Below are 22637 nucleotides of genomic sequence, written 5' to 3' on the forward strand. Positions count from 1 at the left end.
ATTTTTAAAAATGCTTCTCTTACTTCACTAGATTTAGTTGAATGCTAAGATAAGTTTATGAACAAATATAAATTTGCAAATTGTAGTTTCTATAAGCAAGCGTAATTAGCGAAATGGAAAATAAACCATCAGATTTTTAATCAGATGGGAGAAGCTTCAATCCCCTATGGAATTACAAAAAGTATTGGTTAAATATAATATGGTGTGATTTATTTCATGCTTAATTTGGACACTTTAATATGAATTCTATGTAAAAAGCAACTAAGTTGAAAACTTATACCATTACACTTCTGAATGTACTATCCAGATTTTTATAATAATGTTGTACTGTTTTAATACAAAAATAAAGAAATTGTCATTTAAAAAACTCTCACTTCCGTAAAATTATTGTAAGTACTGTATGTTTGAACATATATACTATGTGCAATACTTGAACATTGGCTTATATGTTCTAAGTGCTGTTAAAGGTCCTCTTTACTACCATAACTTACAGTACGTATTAAACAAGCATTGTTATACATATTTATTACATTCTTTGTAGGTACCAAAAATGTTGTTCACTTAAATATACAAACTGTAATATTACTTCTTTTTCGTAATACTTGGCAATTTTTTAAAGTATACAATGTATTATGCAGGGTTTAAATCCTTTTAAGATATTTCTTTCATAAATTTACTGCATTGAATTAATAGTTGAGAAAAGTGTTGTTAACATAAATAAATTAGAAAGATTGTATAGTTTCTAGGAAAGCTAGATTATTTCTGTTGCTACAGCATAAGACTTTCATTTTTGAGGCCTGGGATCAAATCATGATTTAAACGTAAGAACGTTCAATTTACACATAAGATTTTATTATTAAATTTAAGATGGTTTTGGATGCTCTTAGATGAAATAAGGTTTTTTATACGTAGATAATAATTGTAAAACTCCTATCTTTGTTTCCATTTAATTAGAAATTAAATGTTCCCACATCATTGGGCTAATATGTACAATATTAGAACAATATATTGTTGTTTTCTAGACATCTCTAAAGTAATATTATCAAAAAAGACTCTAAGTTCTTTCCTAGCTACTGGAGAATATTAATTACATTTATTAATAGAACTTGTTCTTTCTCTTTTTTTGCATTTATTTTAAAGTATTTATAAAAAGCTATTGTCAAGCAACTTAGTTTGAAATTTTATTAAATTTATCATAATTTCATCAATTACATCTTCATTATGTTAATTTGTCATTAACAGTAATTAAATAAATGATTTTGATTAAAATTATTAATTAACTTTCATAGTATTCTTGTTATAGATGAGTTTTTTTAGAAGTGTGCATTGTTAGGTTAAGACAAAATATGAAAAAAATTAGTTGATAAAGTTTCAAGTTCAATTACTTTTCATTGCATGTAATAAGTCGGTTCACTTGTCCAGCAGTATTATTGAAATCTTTGCAGGAATAGGTCTTAGGTTTAATTCTCTGGTGAGCTCTCTCATTAATGATAGATTTGTAATCTGGTATTTAAAATGAATTTATTAATTTGTATATTACATTTATTAAGTCGTATTTACAAAAATACCAAACCTAATTATTTTGCTTTTCTTCCATTGATTTTAATTTCAAAAAACGAACATGAAGCAATGTGATTTTATTTAATGTCTAAATTTTCCCAGCCCAAATTTTCCCAGCCCTGGCCCTCAGATTAAAAGTCTAATGCTCTATCAACTGAGCTAATCAGGCTTTATTAAAACTACAACCACTTGTTCACTTAATTTTGGTTGATAAAACTTATCCAAACATTGAATTACATCCAGTAAAATTTGAAAAGATGTGCTAAATATCTCCTCACTTATTAAAAGTTCTCTCAGTAAAGTTAAGTACTTTACAAGCATTAAAACATAAATTATATTTTTCATAAAAGTACAAAAAAGAAGGAACTATATTTTGTCAACATAACCCTTCTCTGAAATCACATGGATCCAGTGGCAAGATTCTGTCGAGACGACTGGTGGTGACCTCAGATCAAGCAGTATTCAGTTACTGCTAGATGTTATGCATTTCATCACGGAGCTCCACCCTGAACCAGACAAGGATGAAATCACTTTGTCTACGCAAGTCGCTGGCAGTACTGACTTTGGCATTACATATAGCAAATGTTGCTCATTTTGATGGTTATAACAAATGGCCGGACAAGCATAAAAGTACAAAAAAGAAGAAACCATATTTTTTAAAATTAAAGTATTATAGATACTCATCTGATTGCTTTCTTAAAAAATCTATTGTTTGACAAAGAAATTCTCAATACATCGTATTTTTGGAGCAAGACCAATATTTAAACTGTGCTATTCATAATTTAAAACTTAAGATAAATACATATTTTTGAAAGCAATGTTTCATAAAATAATATTTTTGTAAAACACTTGGTAAGTGGTAGCAATTGCATTATGAAAAAAATGTTACAGATTTTGTTTTTTTTGCTCATATTTTATATAACTGTCACACAAAATTTTATTATATTTTTAAAATACTGAGTAACATTGATCAAATTTTAAGAATAAATTTGTTGTCTTGTTTCCCAGTATTTGTTGCAATAATTCTTAATCATTGTTGTCCAGTAATTACATTAGAAATTTATTATGTTTACAATATTTTCATTTTTTACAAATTGCATGTTAAGACAGCCAATTTCAATATCTGTAAGAGAATGCTCCAAAGAAGCTTTTAGGTGCAAAAGTGCAATTTAATATTAGTTTTTTTTCCAAATATTTTATTAATTCTTACGAAGTTAAGACAAAAAACGTATTAATATTTACTTTTAAAGAAACCCATTGTTACAATACATTAAAACATATGTGACTATAGCTCTAACTTAATTAAATGTTTGAGGTGGCTCAACTTCAACTCGGCTCACTAGTGGTATGATTCTTGCTTTGGGAGCAAGAGGTACTGGGTTCAATTCCCAGGTGAGCCCTACACTTATCAACATAAAAATAGGGAATGCAACACTAAACTAGTTGTGTACCAATAACAACTTGTGATAAACATTTTCTATCACAAGCAATTCTGATTTAATACTTGTTATTTTTTTCAATATCTATATATTATTCGTAACATAAATTGCAGAAAAAATTACTAAGTACTAGATACTGATATAGGTTCTTTAACTGAGTATGTATAAAGCAATCTTTTGTTAGGTTCATCAAAGAATACAATTTAATGAGTTTTCATATTATAAAGTATACTATCATATTTAGTATTGTTCATCTAGAAAATCCTATTAAAGATTTCAAATCATTACCTCGGAATAAGTGTTTTGACAGCAAAAAAATAAACCAATGTATTAATGTGTTTGTTAAACAATAGTTAAGTAAATTTATCTAAAAGCATCCATTACTAAGATGAAATCATCAACAGGATTTTATGTATCAACCAGTGTTTTTATAGATAATAATAGAATTTAGTACCCTTGTCATTATATAAACAATATTTATAAAAACCTATTATCAAGCAACTTAATTCGAAATTTTATTAAATTTACCATATTTTCATCAATTACATCTTCATTATGTTAATTTTTCATTAACTTTAGTTAAATAAAAGATTTTTATTAAAATTATTAATTAAGTAACTTTCATAGTATTCTTGTTACAGATGAGTCTTTTTAGAAGTATGCATTGTTTGGTTTAGAACAAATATAAAAAAATTAGTTGATAGCGTTTCAAGTTAAATTATATTTCAGTGCACATAATAAGTCAGTTCATTTGTCTAGCAGTATGATTGTATTCTTTGCAGGAATAGGTCTTAGGTTTAACTCTCTGGTGAGCACTCACATTAATTATAGATTTGTAATCTGGTGGTTTACAATGACTTTATTAATTAGAATATTACATTTGTTAAGTCGTTTTTACAAAAATACCAATTCTAATTATTATTTTGCTTTTCTTTCATTGATTTTAATTTCAAAAAATGAACATGAAGCAATGTGATTTAATTTAATGTCAAAATTTTCCCAGCCCGATAGGGGATTCGAACCCCTGGCCCTCAGATTAAAAGTCTGATGCTCTACCAACTGAACTAATCGGGCTTCATGAAAAATCTACAAGCACTTCTTCACTTAATTTTTGTTGATAAAACTGATCTAAACATTGACTTACATCCAGTAAAACTTGAAAAGATGTGCTAAATACCTCTTCACTTATTAAACGTTCTCAGCAGTAAAGTTAAATACTTTACAAGCATTAAAACGTTATTTATATTTTTAACAAAAGTAGAAAACAGAAGAAACCATATTTTGTAAAATTAAAGTATTATAGATATATCTGACTCCTTAAAAATTTATTGTTTGTCAAAGAAATTCTTAATACATCACATGTTTGCAGCAAGACCTATATTCAAACTCTGCTATTCATTATTCAAAATTTAAGACAAATATATACTTTTAAAAACAATGTTTGAAAAAATAATATTTTTGTAAAACACTTCGTAAGTGGTAACACTTGCATTATACCAAAAATATTACAAATTTTGTTTTTTTGACTCATATTTTATATAACTGTCACACAAAATTTTATTATATTTGTAAAATACTGAGTAACATTGATCACATTTTAAGAATAAAATTTGTCGTCTTGTTGTCCCAGTATTTTATGCAGTAATTCTTAATCATTGTCGTCCAGTAATTATATAAGAAATTTATTATGTTTACAATATTATCATTTATTACAAATTGCATGTTAAGACAGCCAATTTCAATATTTGTAAAAATATGCTCCAAAGAAGCTTTTAGGTGCACAATTGCAATTTAATATTAGTTTTTTCTCCAAATTTTTTATTAAGTAATTCTTACGAAGTAAAGAGAAAAACGTATTAATGTTTCTTTTTAAAGAAACCCATTGTTATAATACATTAAAATATAAGTGACTATAACTCTAACATAATTAAAAGTTTGAGGTGGCTCAACTTCAATTCGGCTCACTAGTCTAGTGGTATGATTCTTGCTTTGGGAGCAAGAGGTCCTGGGTTCAATTCCCGGTGAGCCCTACATTTAAAAACATAAAAAAAGGAATGTAACGCTAAACTAGTTATTTACCAATAACAACTTGTGATAAACATTTTCTATCACAAGCAATTCTGATTTAATACTTGTTATTATTTTCAATATCTATAAATTATTAGTAACATAAATTGCAGAAAAAATTACTAAGTACTAGATAGTGATATAGGTTCTCTAACTGAGTATGTATAAAGCAATCTTTGTTAGGTTCATGAAAGAATACAATTTAATGAGTTGTGATATTATTAAGTATACTATCAAATTTAGTATTGCACATCTAGAGAATCCTATTAAAGATTTCAAATCATTACTTCGGAATAAGTGTGTTGACAGCAAAAAAAATCAACCAATGTATCAATGTGTTTGTGAAACAATAGTTAAGTAAATTTATCTAAAAGCATCCATTACTAAGATGAAATCATCAACAGGATTTTATGTATCAACCAGTGTTTTTATAGATAAAAACGGAATTTAGTACCCTTGTCTTTATACAAATATTGTCGTGCTGTAACAACTAAGTTGATCGTGCTCCATAAATTTATTACAATTTCTTAAGTAATTTTTGTTTGTAAAACTGATCTCGTTAATGAATTAAATCAAGCAAATTTTTAGAAAGTATTATTCGAAAATGACCGGCATTAAAAAACTAAAAAATTCTGACTAAAAATTAAATTTCTTTACAATAATAATAAAATCATTTACTACAATCTGAAAAAAATTGCACATAACAAGATAGTTAGGATTTAAAAATAACGTAAATAAAGTAAAAAATGTTTTTGGCTGATCGTAAGTTATAAAATGTAACCTGTGATAATAAAATAGTTAAATGAATGCATTTAGCAGCAAAAGGCCACATTCCAAACCTGGTGATGGCATTCATCTTTATAACTGTTTATAACTTAAAAGGAATTTTATAGTTGTGACATTTTCCCAACTAGAAATTTTTTTATTTCATTAATACAAAATATACAGATTATCATTAATATCTAATAAAACATTGAAAATATTAAAAAACACATGCTAAACATTTAAAATAATATTATATTGCACAATTTCTTTTTGTTTTGAAACTAATAGAGTCTATGATGTAGTGGTAAAGAGAAAACATTCCATTTTTGAATCCTAGCTGCAGGAGAAACAATCGGCCTTCCTTTTTGCAATTAAAATGTCATATCTAAAATTATTGTTATCAAAGCAATGATTGAATAAACTAATTATTTTCTAAATTACTTCATAGCACTTAAAAGTAAGAAGAGTTTAACACATTTTGTATCTTTTTGCTGAGATGTTTTTCAACTCTCAAAAAAGACTTTAAGTTTTTTCCTAAAGTCTGATAAAAATTTCTTACATTTTTCACAAGCACTTGTTCACTTAATTTTGGTTGATAAAACTTATCTAAACATTGAATTACATCCAGTAAAATTTGAAAGATGGGCTAAATATCTCCTCACTTATTAAAAGTTCACAAAAGTAAAGTTAAATACTTTACAAGCATTAAAACATCAATTATATTTCTCATAAAACTACAAAAAAGAAAATTAAAGTATTATAGATATATCTGACTCTTTAAAAAATATGTTTGACAAAGAAATTCTTAATACATCATATTTTTGCAGCAAGACCTATATTCAAACTCTGCTATTCATTATTTAAAACTTAAGAGAAATACGTATTTTTGAAAGCAATGTCTCAAAAAATAATATTTTTCTAAAACACTTGTTAAGTGGTAACACTTGCATTATAACAAAAATATTACAAATTTAGGATAAAAATAGGGAATAAAACACTAAACTAGTTATTTCCCAATAACAACTTGTGATAAACAAATAATACTTAATAAATATACTTAATTTTTACTTGAAAAAGTGATGATTAACCATCAGAGAACAATGCGATTATTAGTGTTGGTAAGGCTCAAATAGAAATAAAAACAGGTACCTTTTGTGTCCACAGCAAGAACCATTCCAATACCCCAGTTAGCATAATGGTTGTCATAACCTGAACTAATATAAGCAGAAAAAGCAGACAATTTTAAGTAAAACAAAATAAAACAAACTCCGAAAGCAAGATGTCCGTTTTCGAAATTGGTTTTAATTTGTTTTACAGCACTATTATTATACTATAAAACTTTATTCATTTATTTTTTCATTTAATTGTTTAAATATCACAATGCAAACTTTTACAAAGAATTAATTTTACATATATGCTTTCTTAACAGTATGAAAGTTGCTTGATTAAGAACTTTTAAAAAAAAATTACAAATTGATGAAATTAATACAAAACAACAGTAACATTAAATGTCAGTCATACTTTTAAAATCGTTTAGGACGTTTCTTGTAAAAACCTTGATTTTTAAGTGTCTTATATTTATTCAAGTTCTACCGGAAAAAAAACGCGGTAATTTTAATGAAATTTTAAATTATTCAAACATTAAGTAAATGTGTAATAAACTGTGTTTTATATAACTTATTGCATCTTTTTTAAACTTAATTAAAGCATTTTTTTGAAAGTATTAGCTTGAAACCTATGTTAATTTTATACGCTTTTGTGATACTAAAACAAACGTTTTAAGAACAACAATTGAACATGTAAGTAACAGCAAATACAGTAAAGCTAGATGCAAAATGCTATTGCCAGGCTTTGAACTCGGGCTTTTGCAGCCACAATGCAATGTATTAACCACTTTACTACCACAGCTTACATTGTATTTGACATCTTTGCTATTTTCTAATATTTTGTAATTTTAGTAATAGTATGATTACAGTTTTATATTATTGAATTGAACTTTTTTGTGTTAGGATATTTTCAAAAAATGCTTCTCTTACTTTACTAGATTTAGTTGAATGCTAAGATAAGTTTATGAACAAAAATAAAATTCCAAAATTGTAGTTTCTATAAGGAAGCGTAATTAGCTAAATGGAAAATAAACCATCAGATTTTTAATCACACGCCTGGCATTTTTGCATGCCAAAACGCTAGTTTGTAAGTCATTGTGTCCAGCGGTTTTTGCACAAAATACTTGATTAAAATAATTAATTAATGAAGATGGCGGCTGTTTCTAATGTGCGATTTTCAGCAGAAGAAAAATTACATCAAGAAGACATATACAACAGCGCCGTTCAACAGCCACCTTCCTCCTTAACAAAAGTTGAAGAGGTAATTTTCGCATTAGCAAGTGACATGCAATGTTAAAATGTGGAAATTGTCTCAAAGCGGTGTGTTGAGCAAGTGCAAGCTACGCTTCAACTTGCAGAGGTCAACTTCGACACGCAACAATAGTTCGCTGAGATTGATGGGACTTTCTATCAATCCAGCTAAGCTGTTAAAGGAGGAGTCACGAATTTGGCTAATGGGGATTCGTCGACGACTTGGTGGCAAAAACAGCATCAGAAACCCATATTATGGGGAAATTACGAGGGTTACTCCGCATGCTTTTTTTGCTACCATGATGCGTACTGTTCGCACTTTGGATAGTTTTGTGGCTGCTTTCTGTTACCAGGTTGAAAACAAGAAGGCTGAGGTGATATCTTTCACCTCCATGTGCCTTTTGAATGAGTTGCTTGTTTTGTTGTCTGGCTTGTCCAAGGAAGATGTTGCTGCTTACCTAAGACGAAGTTTTAGCGGACGTCGCAAGGGTCAAACAGCAGCAGTTATTGTAACCGAGGTGAAAGACTTTGTTTATTCAATGATGAGCCTTCCAGTTTCTTATTTTGTACATAAAGACAAACAAACATAAAATTTGCCAAACAGCAAAAGAAGCAACTCATTCAAAAATTAAGAAAAAATATGAAAAAATTCAACCTAATTCATGTCATCCTCTAAAAACAAAGATCTACAAATACCTTTTAAATTTATTTCAAATAAAAAGTTGAAACCTGACTAACAACTGAGCCATTTATTGAATCTTGGTAATTGTTGCATTGCCTGCTTTAAAACAAAAATAGGGCAAACTAGCACATTGCCTGCAAATACTAGACAGTAAATTTTTCAATGAGGACACCACCCTCTGGCTTCTTCGAGTTTTATTAAAGTTGACAAAGGTTTAAAAATTAGTTAAACTACACAAATATCAGTCAATGTAAAATTCAGATAAGTATAATATATGCAAATTTGATTGTATGCACATGTAAAGCTTGCATGCTCTAGCATGTACATATTCTGGTAAGATTAAGTTGCACAGATTATACTTGTCCTAATGTGATAAAAGACTAAATAGTTTTGTTACATTGTATATATACAATTACAATATTACAACTTATCCAAACAAAAAACTAATTTTAAAATTCTTTGTCTTCATTCAGCTTGTACATAAAATTACTTTGCTTTGTAACAAATCACAAAAAAAGCAAATGCCAAATCAAAAAGCAATTGTTAAATAATTGTTTGTTTGTAGAATGATTGCTATAAGCAATTACAGGGAGACAGTTCTCTGAACAATTAGCCCCAAAGAGCAGGAAATTTTCATTGCGGCTAGACACGCCATGTCCAATGTTTAGAAAACTTACCAGCCAAGAGCATGCTGAATCATATCTTCCAAAAGGTGCCCCATCTCCACCAATAGCAACATGAAATGAGTTTGGCTGACTAAAGTTGAAATGTTTATACTTACCAATGTTCAAATAAAATTCTGCAAGCTTAACAAGAATATCTTCTATATCTCTGTAAAAACAATTGACCTTCTCACACTCATCCAACCCATTGCATAGATGTTCACGAACACTAAATAACTTACCAATATCAATAGATTTAATGTATTGCATTAATCTATCATAGGGAACCAGCCGAGGGGTGGGACATTTAGCAACACTAACACGTTTAGCCCTCTCACTACCACATATCTGCTCATATGAGCTAGCCTTATAAACTCTTCTATACTTTTTTTTCCCATAACTCCTTTGTTATAATACACAGCAATTGATCTTAACATATTCTCATCTGATCTTTCGAACTTCTTCAAATCTTCTTTGCAAATTTTTGGAAAAACCTTGCTCTTAAACTTACTGCACTTTTCTAATCCTTTTACTATATCACCCACTTTGCACTTTTTTTCTAATGTCTCCAACATTCCAATAGTACCAGGCTTTGTATCATCCATCCAATGGCATTAGCCGCCAACATTGTCTCCATCCTGCGTGTTCGACCAGTGGACTCCACACAACCTTGCCCAGTTGGTTTGTTTCTTCGCCTAACAACTGCCTTCCTGCCTATGCTAAAACCTTTCTCCTCTTGTTCCTCCTGCCTACTTCCACCTTCAATGAACTCTGTCCTGATGCTATCTAACTCTTCTACTTCATTCACCAATTTCTTTACCTGTAAAATTTATGAATACAGTTCCAGCACAAAAATGGCATACATATTCTGATATAAAATACAAGCACAAACAGTTCACACTAAAAATACAATTAAATTGAAATAGTACGCCTTGGCACTGAATATGTCGATTCTGTATGAAACAATCTTTCATTAAAAAATAAGCCTATCATTACAAAATTCGACACATCATGTCAAAATATTGCATATGGTATTGACTTATTGACATATAACAAGATCGAGTAAGCAAAGATCATTTCAAATAAAACTACTAAACATTTTTTACCTTATCATCAAGACTTTAAGCTTTCTTTTGAAAGCACACATTTTGCTTTCTTTTGCTTGCTCATATTTCCTTCCCATGCCAATCTTTTGTTGGGCATGTATTCCCCAACATTGAATCGTTTGTAATTCGTTGCCTTGCGGAACAGCATGATTGACGCTAAATTATCTCATTTTCTTCAAAACAAAAAACATACGATTGTAAGATTATTTATCTTATTAAATATCCAAAATTTAAACAAAAGAGTGATCGGATAAAGAAACCTATACAAGCCGAAGTTAGAGTAAATTATCAAATTTCGCCAACCGACGCCATTTCGCCAAAAACCCTCGAGGAACAAGCTCGTCTGTTGAGAAACTATATGTGTAACCATAGCAATTGAGATATCAAAATGATCCTCTAGTTATCCTCTATAACACTCTTGCGTTCCCAAGTAGCTCAAGGAAAACGTTTGCTGGAAAATCATCGACAAAAATAAGGAATTTGCTGTTCGATAAATTCGTTACCAAGCTTCGGAAAAAGTCGCGCGCCGGCAATAAAATTTGGCACATTCTAATCTCTAATTTTGCTCACAAAAATGCCAAGCATGTCAGATGCGAGAAGTTTCAATCCCCTATGGGTTTACAAAAAGTATAGGTTAAATATAATAAGGTGTGATTTATTTTATGCTTAATTTGACACTTTAATATGATTTCTGTCTAAAAATCAACTAAAAGTTGAAAACGTATACCATTACACTTCTGAATGTACTATCCAGATTTTTATAATAATATTGTACGGTTTTAATACTAAAATAAAGAAATTGTCATTTAAAAAACTCTCACTTCCGTAACAGTAACATTAAATGTCAGCCATACGTTTAAAATCGTGTTGTTAACAAAAATAAATTAGAAAGATTGTATAGTTTCTAGGAAAGCTAGATTATGTCTGTTGGTAAAGCATAAGACTTTCATTTTTGAGGCCTGGGATCAAATCATCATTTAAACCTAAGAACGCTCAATTTACACATAAAATTTTATTATTAAATTTAAGATGGTTTTGCATGCTCTTAGATGAAATAAGGTTCTTTATACGTAGATAAGAATTGTAAAACTCCTCTCTTTGTCTTCATTTAATTCAAAATTAAATGCTCCCACATCATTGGGCTAATATGTACAACATTGGAACAATATATTGTTGTTTTTTAGACATCTCTAAAGTAATATTATCAAATAATATTCTAAGTTCTTTCCTAGTGACTGGAGAAAATTAATTACATTTTTAAATAGAACTTGTTCTTTTTCTTTTTTTGCATTTATTTTACAGTATTTATAAAAAACTATTGTCAAGAAACTTAATTTGATATTTTATTAAATTTATCATAATTTCATCAATTACATCTTCATTATATTAATTTGTAATTAACAGTAATTAAATAAAAGATTTTGTTTAAAATTATTAATTAAGTAACTTTCATAGTATTCTTGTTATAGATGAGTCTTTTTAGAAGTGTGCATTGTTAGGTTTAGACAAAATATGAAAAAAATTAGTTGATAAAGTTTCAAGTTCAATTACTTTTCATTGCATGTAATAAGTCGGTTCACTTGTCTAGCAATATTATTGAAATCTTTGCAGGAATAGGTCTTAGGTTTAATTCTCTGGTGAGCACTCACATTAATGATAGATTTGCAATCTGGTACTTAAAATGAATTCATTAATTTGTATATTACATTTATTAAGTCGTATTTACAAAAATATCAAACCTAATTATTATTTTGCTTTTCTTCCATTGATTTTAATTTCAAAAAACGAACATGAAGCAATGTGATTTTATTTAATGTCTAAATTTTCCCAGCCCAAAAGGGGATTCAAACACCTGGCCCTCAGATTAAAAGTCTAATGCTCTACCAACTGAGCTAATCAGGCTTTATAAAAAACATCTACCACTTGTTCACTTACAACTTGGTTGATAAAACGTATCTAAACATTTAATTACATCCAGTAAAATTTGAAAAGATTTGCTAAATATCTCCTCACTTATTAAAAGTTCTCATCAGCAAAGTTAAGTACTTTACAAACATTAAAACATAAAATATGTTTTTCATAAAAGTTGTTTTGTTTCTTGTTGTTAGTCCATCGCAAGCGATGACGACCTGGACAAGTTAGGTGGTGTTGTCAAGATGTATGCAAGAACTTATTATAGTGAGGAAAACCTGGCAGTTGTCAACATAACTCTTCTCTGAAATCACATGGATCCAGTGGCAACATTCTGTCGAGACGACTGGTGGTGACCTCAGATGCAACAGCATTCAGTTACTGCTAGATGTTATGCATTCCATCACGGAGCTCCACCCTGAACCAGACAAGGATGAGATCACTTTGTCTACGAAAGTCGCTGGCAGTACTGACTTTGGCATTACAGATAGCAAATGTTGCTCATTTTGATGGTGATAACAAATGGCTGGGCAAGCATAAAAGTACAAAAAAGAAGAAACCATATTTTTTAAAATTAAAGTATTCTAGATATATCTGATTCCTTTCTTAAAAAATCTATTGTTTGACAAAGAAATTCTCAATACATCGTATTGTTGGAACAAGACCAATATTTAAACTCTGCTATTCATTATTTAAAACTTAAGATAAATACATATTTTTGAAAGCAATGTTTCATAAAATAATATTTTTGTAAAACACTTGGTAAGTGGTAAAAATTGCATTATGAAAAAAATATTACAAATTTTGTTTTTTTTGCTCATATTTTATATAATTGTCAAACAAAATTTTATTATATTTGTAAAATACTGAGTAATATTGATAACATTTTAAGAATAAAATTTGTCGTCTTGTTCTCCCAGTCTTTGATGCACTAATTCTTAATCATTGTTGTCCAGTAATTACATTAGAAATTTATTATGTTTACAATATTATCATTTATTACAAATTGCATGTTAAGACAGCCAATTTCAATATTTGTAAAAATATGCTCAAAAGAAGCTTTTAGGTGCAAAATTGCAATTTAATATTAGTTTTTTCTCCAATTTTTTTATTAAGTAATTCTTACGAAGTAAAGTAGAGAGAAAAACGTATTAATGTTTATTTTTAAAGAAACCCATTGTTATAATACATTTAAATATAAGTGACTATAACTCTAACTTAATTAAACGTTTGAGGTGGCTCAACTTCAATTCGGCTCACTAGTCTAGTGGTATGATTCTTGCTTTGGGAGCAAGAGGTCCTGGGTTCAATTCCCGGGTGAGCCCTACACTTATCAACATAAAAATAGGGAATGTAACACTAAACTAGTTATTTACCAATAACAAATTGTGGTAAACATTTTCTATCACAAGCAATTCTGATTTAATACTTGTTATTTTTTTCAATATCTATATATTATTAGTAACATAAATTGCAGAAAAAATTACTAAGTACTAGATACTGATATAGGTTCTTTAACTGAGTATGTATAAAGCAATATTTTGTTAGGTTCATCAAAGAATACAATTTAATGAGTTTTCATATTATTAAGTATACTATCATATTTAGTATTGTTCATCTAGAGAATCCTTTTAAAGATTTCAAATCATTATTTTGGAATAAATGTGTCGACAGCAAAAAAAATAAATCAATGTATTAATGTTTTTGTTAAACAATAATTAAGTAAATTTATCTAAAAGCATCCATTACTAAGATGAAATCAACAACAGGGTTTTATGTATCAACCAGTGTTTTTATAGATAAAAACGGAATTTAGTACCCTTGTCATTATACAAATATTTGTCGTGCTGTAACAACTAACTTGATCATGCTCCATAAATTTATTACAATTTCTTAAGTAATTTTTCTTTGTAAAACTGATCTCGTTAATGAATTAAATCAAGCAAATTTTTAGAAAGTATTATTCGAAAATGACCGGCATTTCTAAAAAATTCTGACTTAAAATTAAATTTGTTTACAATAATAATAAAATCATTTACTACAATCTGAAAAAATTTGCACATAACAAGAAAGTTATGATTTAAAAATAAAGTAAATAAAGTAAAAAATGTTTTTGACTGATCGTAAGTTATAAAATGTAACCTTGGATAATAAAATAATTAAATCAATGCATTTAGCAGCAAAAGCCACATTCCAAACCTGGTGATGGCATTCATCTTCATAACTGTTTATAACTTAAAATGAATTTTATAGTTGTGACATTTTCCCAACTAGAATTTTTTTTATTTCATTAATACAAAATATACAGATTATCATTAATATCTCGATAAAACATTGAAAATATTAAAAAACACATGCTAAATATTTAAAAATAATATTATATTGCACAATATCATTTTTTTTGAAACTAATAGAGTCTATGATGTAGTGGTAAAGAGAAAACATTGCATTTTGGAATCCTAGCTGCAGGAGAAACAATCGGCCTTCCTTTTTGTAATTAAAATGTCATATCTATAATTATTGTTATCAAAGCAATGATTGAATAAACTAAAACTTTCTCATAAAACTACAAAAAAGAAAATTAAAGTATTATAGATATATCTGACTCGTCAAAAAATTTATTGTTTGACAAAGAAATTCTTAATACATCATATTTTTGCAGCAAGACCTATATTCAAACTCTGCTAATCATTATTCAAAACTTAAGATAAATGAATCTTTTTCAAAGCAATATTTCAAAAATAAAATTTTTGTAAAACACTTGATAAATGGTAACACATGCATTATAACAAAAATATTACAAATTTTGTTTTTTTTGCTCATATTTTATATAACTGTCACACAAACTTTTATTATATCTGTAAAATACTGAGTAACATTGATCACATTTTAAGAGTAAAATTTGTGATCTTGTTTTCCCAGTATTTGTTGCACTAAGTCTTAATCATTGTTCTCCTGTAATTACGTAAGAAATTTATTATGTTTACAATACTTTCATTTATTACAAATTGCATGTTAAGACAGCCAATTTGAATGTTTGTAAAAGAATGTTCCAAAGAAGCTTTTAGGTGCAAAATTGTGATTTAATAATACTAGATTTAGTTTAATGCTAAGATAAGTTTATGAACAAAAATAAAATTCCAAAATTGTAGTTTCTATAATGAAGCGTAATTAGCTAAATGGAAAATAAACCATCAGATTTTTAATCAGATGGGAGAGGTTTCAATCCCCTATGGGTTTACAAAAAGTATAGGTTAAATATAATAAGGTGTGATTTATTTTATGCTTAATTTGACACTTTAATATGATTTCTGTCTAAAAATCAACTAAAAGTTGAAAACGTATACCATTACACTTCTGAATGTACTATCCAGATTTTTATAATAATGTTGTACGGTTTTAATACTAAAATAAAGAAATTGTCATTTAAAAAACTCTCACTTCCGTAACAGTAACATTAAATGTCAGCCATACGTTTAAAATCGTGTTGTTAACAAAAATAAATTAGAAAGATTGTATAGTTTCTAGGAAAGCTAGATTATGTCCGTTGGTACAGCAGAAGACTTTCATTTTTGAGGCCCCGGATCAAATCATCATTTAAACTTAAGAACGTTCAATTTACACATCAAATTTTATTATTAAATTTAAGATGGTTTTGGATGCTCTTAGATGAAATAAGGTTTTTTATACGTAGATAAGAATTGTAAAACTCCTATCTTTGTTTTCATTTAATTCAAAATTAAATGTTCCCACATCATTGGGCTAATATTTACAACATTAGAAGAATATATTTTTGTTTTTTAGACATCTCTAAAGTAATATTATCAAAAAAGACTCTAAGTTCTTTCCTAGCCACTGGAGAAAATTAATTACATTTATAAATAGAACTTTTTCTTTTTCTTTTTTTGCATTTATTTTACAGTATTTATAAAAAACTATTGTCAAGCAACTTAATTTGAAATTTTATTAAATTTATCATAATTTCATCAATTACATCTTCATTATGTTAATTTGTCATTAACAGTAATTAAATAAAAGATTTTGTTTAAAATTATTAAGTAACTTTCATAGTATTCTTGTTATAGATGAGTCTTTTTAGAAGTGTGCATTGTTAGGTTTAGACAACATATGAAAAAAATTAGTTGATAAAGTTTCAAGTTCAATTACTTTTCATTGCATGTAATAATTCGGTTCACTTGTCTAGCAATATTATTGAAATCTTTGCAGGAATAGGTCTTAGGTTTAATTCTCTGGTGAGCACTCACATTAATGATAGATTTGTAATCTGGTATTTAAAATGAATTTATTAATTTGTATATTACATTTATTAAGATGTATTTACAAAAATATTTGCCAAATATCTCCTCACTTATTAAAAGTTCTCATCAGTAAAGTTAAATACTTTACAAACAAAACATAAATTATGTTTTTCATAAAAGTTGTTCTGTTTGTTGTTGTTCGTCCATCGCAAGCGATCATGACATGGACAAGTTAGGTGGTGTTGTCAAGATGTATGCATGAATTTATTATAGTGAGGAAAACCTGGCAGACCTCAACATCACTCTTCTCTGAAATCACATCGATCCAGTGGCAAGATTATGTCGAGACGACTGGTGGTGACCTCAAATGCAACAGTATTCAGTTACTGCTAGATGTTATGCATTTCATCACGGAGCTCCACCCTGAACCAGACAAGGATGAGATCACTTTGTCAACGAAAGTCGCTGGCAGTACTGACTTTGGCATTACAGATAGCAAATGTTGCTCATTTTGATGGTGATAACAAATGGCCGGACAAGCATAAAAGTACAAAAAAGAAGAAACCATATTTTTTAAAATTAAAGTATTATAGATATATCTGATTCCTTTCTTAAAAAATCTATTGTTTGACAAAGAAATTCTCAATACATCGTATTTTTGGAGCAAGACCAATATTTAAACTCTGCTATTCATTATTTAAAACTTAAGATAAATACATATTTTTGAAAGCAATGTTTCATAAAATAATATTTTTGTAAAACACTTGGTAAGTGGTAACAGTTGCATTATGAAAAAAATGTTACAAATTTTGTTTTTTGCTCATATTTTATATAACTGTGACACTAAATTTTATTATATTTTTGAAATACTGAGTAACATTGATCACATTTTCAGAATAAATTTGTTGTCTTGTTTCCCAGTATTTGTTGCAATAATTCTTAATCATTGTTGTCCAGTAATTACATTAGAAATTTATTATGTTTACAATATTTTCATTTTTTACAAATTGCATGTTAAGACAGCCAATTTCAATATTTGTAAGATAATGCTCCAAAGAAGCTTTTAGGTGCAAAAGTGCAATTTAATATTAGTTTTTTTTTCCAAATATTTTATTAAGTAATTCTTACGAAGTAAACACAAAAAAACGTATTAATATTTACTTTTAAAGAAACCTATTGTTAGTATTATTTGAAAATGACTAGCATTTCTAAAGAATTCTGACTAAAAATTAAAATTGTTTACAATAATAACAAAATCATTTACTACAATCTTAAAAAAATTTGCACATAACACGAAAGTTAGGATTTAAATATAAATAAATAAATTAAAAAATGTTTTTGGCTTATTGTAAGTTATAAAATGTAACCTGTGATAATAAAATACTTAAATTAATGCGTTTTAGCAGCAAAAGGCCAGATTCCAAACCTGTTAATGGCATTCGTCATTATAACTGTTTATAACTTAAAATGAATTTTATAGTTGTGGCATTTTCCCAACTAGAATTTTTTATTTCAGTAATACAAAATAGACATATTATCATTAATATCTCGATAAAAAATTGAAAATGTTAAAAAACACATGCTAAATATTTAAAAATAATATTATATTACACAATTTCTGTTTGTTTTAAAACTAATAGATTCTATGATGTAATGATAAAGAGAAAACATATCATTTTTAATCCTACATGCAGGAGAAACAATCGGCCTCATTTTTTGCAATTAAAATGTCATATCTATAATTATTGTTATCAAAGCAATGATTGAATAAACTAATTATTATCTAAATTACTTCATAGCACTTAAAAATAAAAAGAGTTTAACAAATTTTGTATCTTTTTTCTCAGATGTTTTTCAACTTCGTGTGATAAAAATTAATGCCCAACATAAAGTTCTGATTAGAGCCATAGAAATAGACAAAAAAAAACGAATTGTAAAGTTAAATTTATTGTGACGTTTCGTCTTTACTCAAGACATCTTCAGACAAATAATAAATAGGATGTTAAGACAAGATATTATATTTACAAACAGGTGTTAAATTACTACTAAAGGAAGCGGTGTCGAATGGATACATGATAAGGAAGTTAGGAAGTGAAATAAAGAGAAATTAAAAGAGGTTAAGTGGAATGGAGTTTCCTTGCACATTAAGTAAAGGCTTGTATTTATTGATTAGACGGCTTTCATGAATGGAGAGTTCATAAGTATAGCTGGAAGAGAAGATTATTTTAAAGTCGTCTAAGTTGGGGGTGTGTCCAGTTGCGTTAATGTGAGCAAGAATGCTTGATGATGCAGGGTGGTAAACTTGGTTGCCTATTAATGTCAGCAAGAACATGGTTGCCTGTTAATGTCTTTCAACTCTCAAAAATGACTTTAAGCTCTTTCCTAAAGTCTGGAAAAATTATTTACATTTTTAAATAGAACTTGTTCTTTTTCTTTTTTTGGCATTTATTTTACAGTATTTATAAAAGACTATTGTCAAGCAACTTAATTTGTAATTTTATTAAATTTACCATATTTTCGTCTATTACATCTTCATTATGTTAATTTGTCATTAACTTTAGTTAAATTAAAGATTTTTATTAACATTATTAATTAAGTACCTTTCATAGCATTATTGTTATAGATGAGTCTTTTTAGAAGTATGCAGTGTTAGGTTTAAACAAAATATAAAAAATCAGTTGATAACATTTAAAGTTAAACTATTTTTCAATGCATGTAATAAGTTGGTTCACTTGTCTACCAGCATGATTGTAATGTTTTCAGGAATAGGTCTTAGGTTTAATTCACTGGTGAGCATTCACATTAATGATCGATTTGTAATCTGGCGGTTTACAATGACTTTATTAATTAGAATATTACATTTATATTAAGTCGTTTTTACAAAAATACCAATTCTAATTATTATTTTGGTTTTCTTTCATTGATTTTAATTTCAAAGAATGAACATGAAGCAATGTGATTAATTTAATGTCAAAATTTTCCCAGCCCGATAGGGGATTCGAACCCCTGGCCCTCAGATTAAAAGTGTGATGCTCCACCAACTGAGCTAATTGGGCTTCATGAAAAATCTACAAGCACTTGTTCACTTAATTTTGGTTGATAAAAGTTATCTAAACATTGACGTACATCCAGTAAAACTCGAAAAGATGTGCTAAATACCTCTTCACTTATTAAAAGTTCTCAGCAGTAAACTTAAATACTTTACAAGCATTAAAACGTTATTTACATTTTTAACAAAAGTAGAAAACAGAAGAAACCATATTTTGTAAAATTAAAGTATTATAGATATATCTGACTCCTTAAAAATTTATTGTTTGACAAAGAAATTCTTAATACATCATATGTTTGCAGCAAGACCTATATTCAAACTCTGCTATTGATTATTTAAAACTTAAGACAAATATATATTTTTGAAAGCAATGTTTGAAAAAATAATATTTTTGTAAAACACTTCGTAAGTGGTAACACTTGCATTATAACAAAAATATTACAAATTTTTTTTTTTTTCTCATATTATATATAACTTTCAAACAAACTTTTATTATATTTGTAAAATACTGAGTAACATTGATCACAATTTAAGAATGCAATTGGTGATCTTGTTTTCCCAGTATTTGTTGCACTAAGTCTTAATCATTGTTTTCAAGTAATTACGTAAGAAATTTATTGCTTACAATATTTTCATTCATTACAAATTGCATGTTAAGATAGCCAATTTGAATGTTTTTAAAAGAATGTTCCAAAGAAGCTTTTAGGTGCAAAATTGTGATTTAATATTAGTTTTTTTTCCCAAGTATTTTCTTAAGTAATTTCTTACGAAGTAAAGAGAAAAAACGTATTAATGTTTATTTTTAAAGAAACCCATTGTTACAATACATTAAAACATAAGTGACTATAACTCTAATTTAATTAAATGTTTGAGGTGGCTCAACTTCAATTCGGCTCACTAGTCTAGTGGTATGATTCTTGCTTTGGGAGCAAGAGGTCCTGGGTTCAATTCCCAGGTGAGCCCTACACTTATCAGCATAAAAATAGGGAATGTAACACTAAACTAGTTATTTACCAATAACAACTTGTGATAAAAATTTTCTATCACAAGCAATTCTGATTTAATACTTGTTATTTTTTTCAATATCTATATATTATTAGTAACATAAATTGCAGAAAAAATTACTAAGTACTAGATAGTGATATAGGTTCTCAAACTGAGTATGTCTAAAGCAATCTTTTGTTAGGTTCATCAAAGAATACAATTTAATGAGTTTTCATATTATTAAGTATACTATCATATTTAGTATTGTTCATCTAGAGAATCCTATTAAAGATTTCAAATCATTACTTCGGAATAAATGTGTTGACAGCAAAAAAATAAACCAATGTATTAATGTTTTTGTTAAACAGTAATTAAGTAAATTTATCTAAAAGCATCCATTACTAAGATGAAATCAACAACAGGGTTTTATGTATCAACTAGTGTTTTTGTAGATAAAAACGGAATTTAGTACCCTTGTCATTATACAAACAGTATTTATAAAAAACTATTATCAAGCAACTTAATTCGAAATTTTACTAAATTAACCATATTTTCATCAATTACATCTTCATTATGTTAATTTTTCATTAACTTTAGTTAAATAAAAGATTTTTATTAAAATTATTAATTAAGTAACTTTCATAGTATTCTTGTTACACATGAGTCTTTTTAGAAGTATGCATTGTTTGGTATAAAGCAAATATAAAAAAGTCAGTTGATAACATTTCAAGTTAAATTATAGTTCAGTGCATGTAATAAGTCGGTTCATTTGTCTAGCAGTGTGATTGTATTCTTTGCAGGAATAGGTCTTAGGTTTAACTCATTGGTGAGCACTCACATTAATTATAGATTTGTAATCTGGTGGTTTACAATGACTTTATTAATTAGAATATTACATTTGTTAAGTCGTTTTTACAAAAATACCAATTCTAATTATTATTTTGCTTTTCTTTCATTGATTTTAATTTTCAAAAAATGAACATGAAGCAATGTGATTTAATTTAATGTGTAAATCTTCCCAGCCCGATAGGGGATTCGAACCCCTGGCCCTCAGATTAAAAGTCTGATGCTCTACCAACTGAGCTAATCGGGCTTCATGAAAAATCTACAATTACTTGTTCACTTAATTTTGGTTGATAAAACTTATGTAAACATTGAATTACATCCAGTAAAATTTGAAAAGATGTGCTAAATATCTCTTCTTTTATTTAAAGTTCACAATAGTAAAGTTAAAGTTACAAGCATTAAAACGTTATTTATATTTTTCATAAAAGTACAAAACAGAAGGAACCATATTTTGTAAAATTAAAGTATTATAGATATATCTGACTCCTTAAAAATTTATTTTTTGACAAAGAAATTCTTAATACATCATATGTTTGCAGCAAGACCTATATTCAAACTCTGCTATTCATTATTCAAAACTTAAGACAAATACATAATACATATTTTTGAAAGCAATGTTTGAAAAAATAATATTTTTGTAAAACACTTCGTAAGTGGTAACACTTCCATTACAACAAAAATATTACAAATTTTGTTTTTTTGCTCATATTTTATAGAACTGCACACAAACTTTTATTATATTTGTAAAATACTGAGTAATATTGATCACAATTTAAGAATAAAATTTGTGATCTTGTTTTCCCAGTATTTGTTGCACTAAGTCTTAATTATTGTTTTCCAGTGATTACGTAAGAAATTTATTATGTTTACAATATTTTCATTTATTACAAATTGCATGTTAAGACAGCCAATTTGAATGTTTGGAAAAGAATGTTCCAAAGGTGCTTTTA

General features: G+C 27.7%; 7 non-coding genes across 7 annotated transcripts; 3 read left to right on the forward strand and 4 right to left on the reverse strand.

Annotated features, from left to right (window-relative positions):
- Window positions 1-4000: 4000 nt before the first annotated feature.
- On the reverse strand, window positions 4001-4073 carry Trnak-uuu. The gene has a single exon. It is a non-coding gene; the product is annotated as a tRNA-Lys (tRNA).
- Window positions 4074-4957: 884 nt separating this feature from the next.
- Trnap-ugg lies at window positions 4958-5028 on the forward strand. The gene has a single exon. It is a non-coding gene; the product is annotated as a tRNA-Pro (tRNA).
- A 7439-nt stretch (window positions 5029-12467) lies between these two features.
- On the reverse strand, window positions 12468-12540 carry Trnak-uuu. Its single transcript has one exon. It is a non-coding gene; the product is annotated as a tRNA-Lys (tRNA).
- Window positions 12541-13802: 1262 nt separating this feature from the next.
- Window positions 13803-13874, forward strand: Trnap-ugg. The gene has a single exon. It is a non-coding gene; the product is annotated as a tRNA-Pro (tRNA).
- A 5917-nt stretch (window positions 13875-19791) lies between these two features.
- Trnak-uuu lies at window positions 19792-19864 on the reverse strand. Its single transcript has one exon. It is a non-coding gene; the product is annotated as a tRNA-Lys (tRNA).
- Window positions 19865-20748: 884 nt separating this feature from the next.
- Trnap-ugg lies at window positions 20749-20820 on the forward strand. The gene has a single exon. It is a non-coding gene; the product is annotated as a tRNA-Pro (tRNA).
- A 1041-nt stretch (window positions 20821-21861) lies between these two features.
- On the reverse strand, window positions 21862-21934 carry Trnak-uuu. The gene has a single exon. It is a non-coding gene; the product is annotated as a tRNA-Lys (tRNA).
- Window positions 21935-22637: the final 703 nt, after the last annotated feature.

This window comes from Xenia sp. Carnegie-2017, unplaced genomic scaffold (genome assembly GCF_021976095.1).
Source record: "Xenia sp. Carnegie-2017 unplaced genomic scaffold, XeniaSp_v1 HiC_scaffold_6, whole genome shotgun sequence".
NCBI classification, from domain to species: Eukaryota; Metazoa; Cnidaria; class Anthozoa; order Malacalcyonacea; family Xeniidae; genus Xenia; species Xenia sp. Carnegie-2017.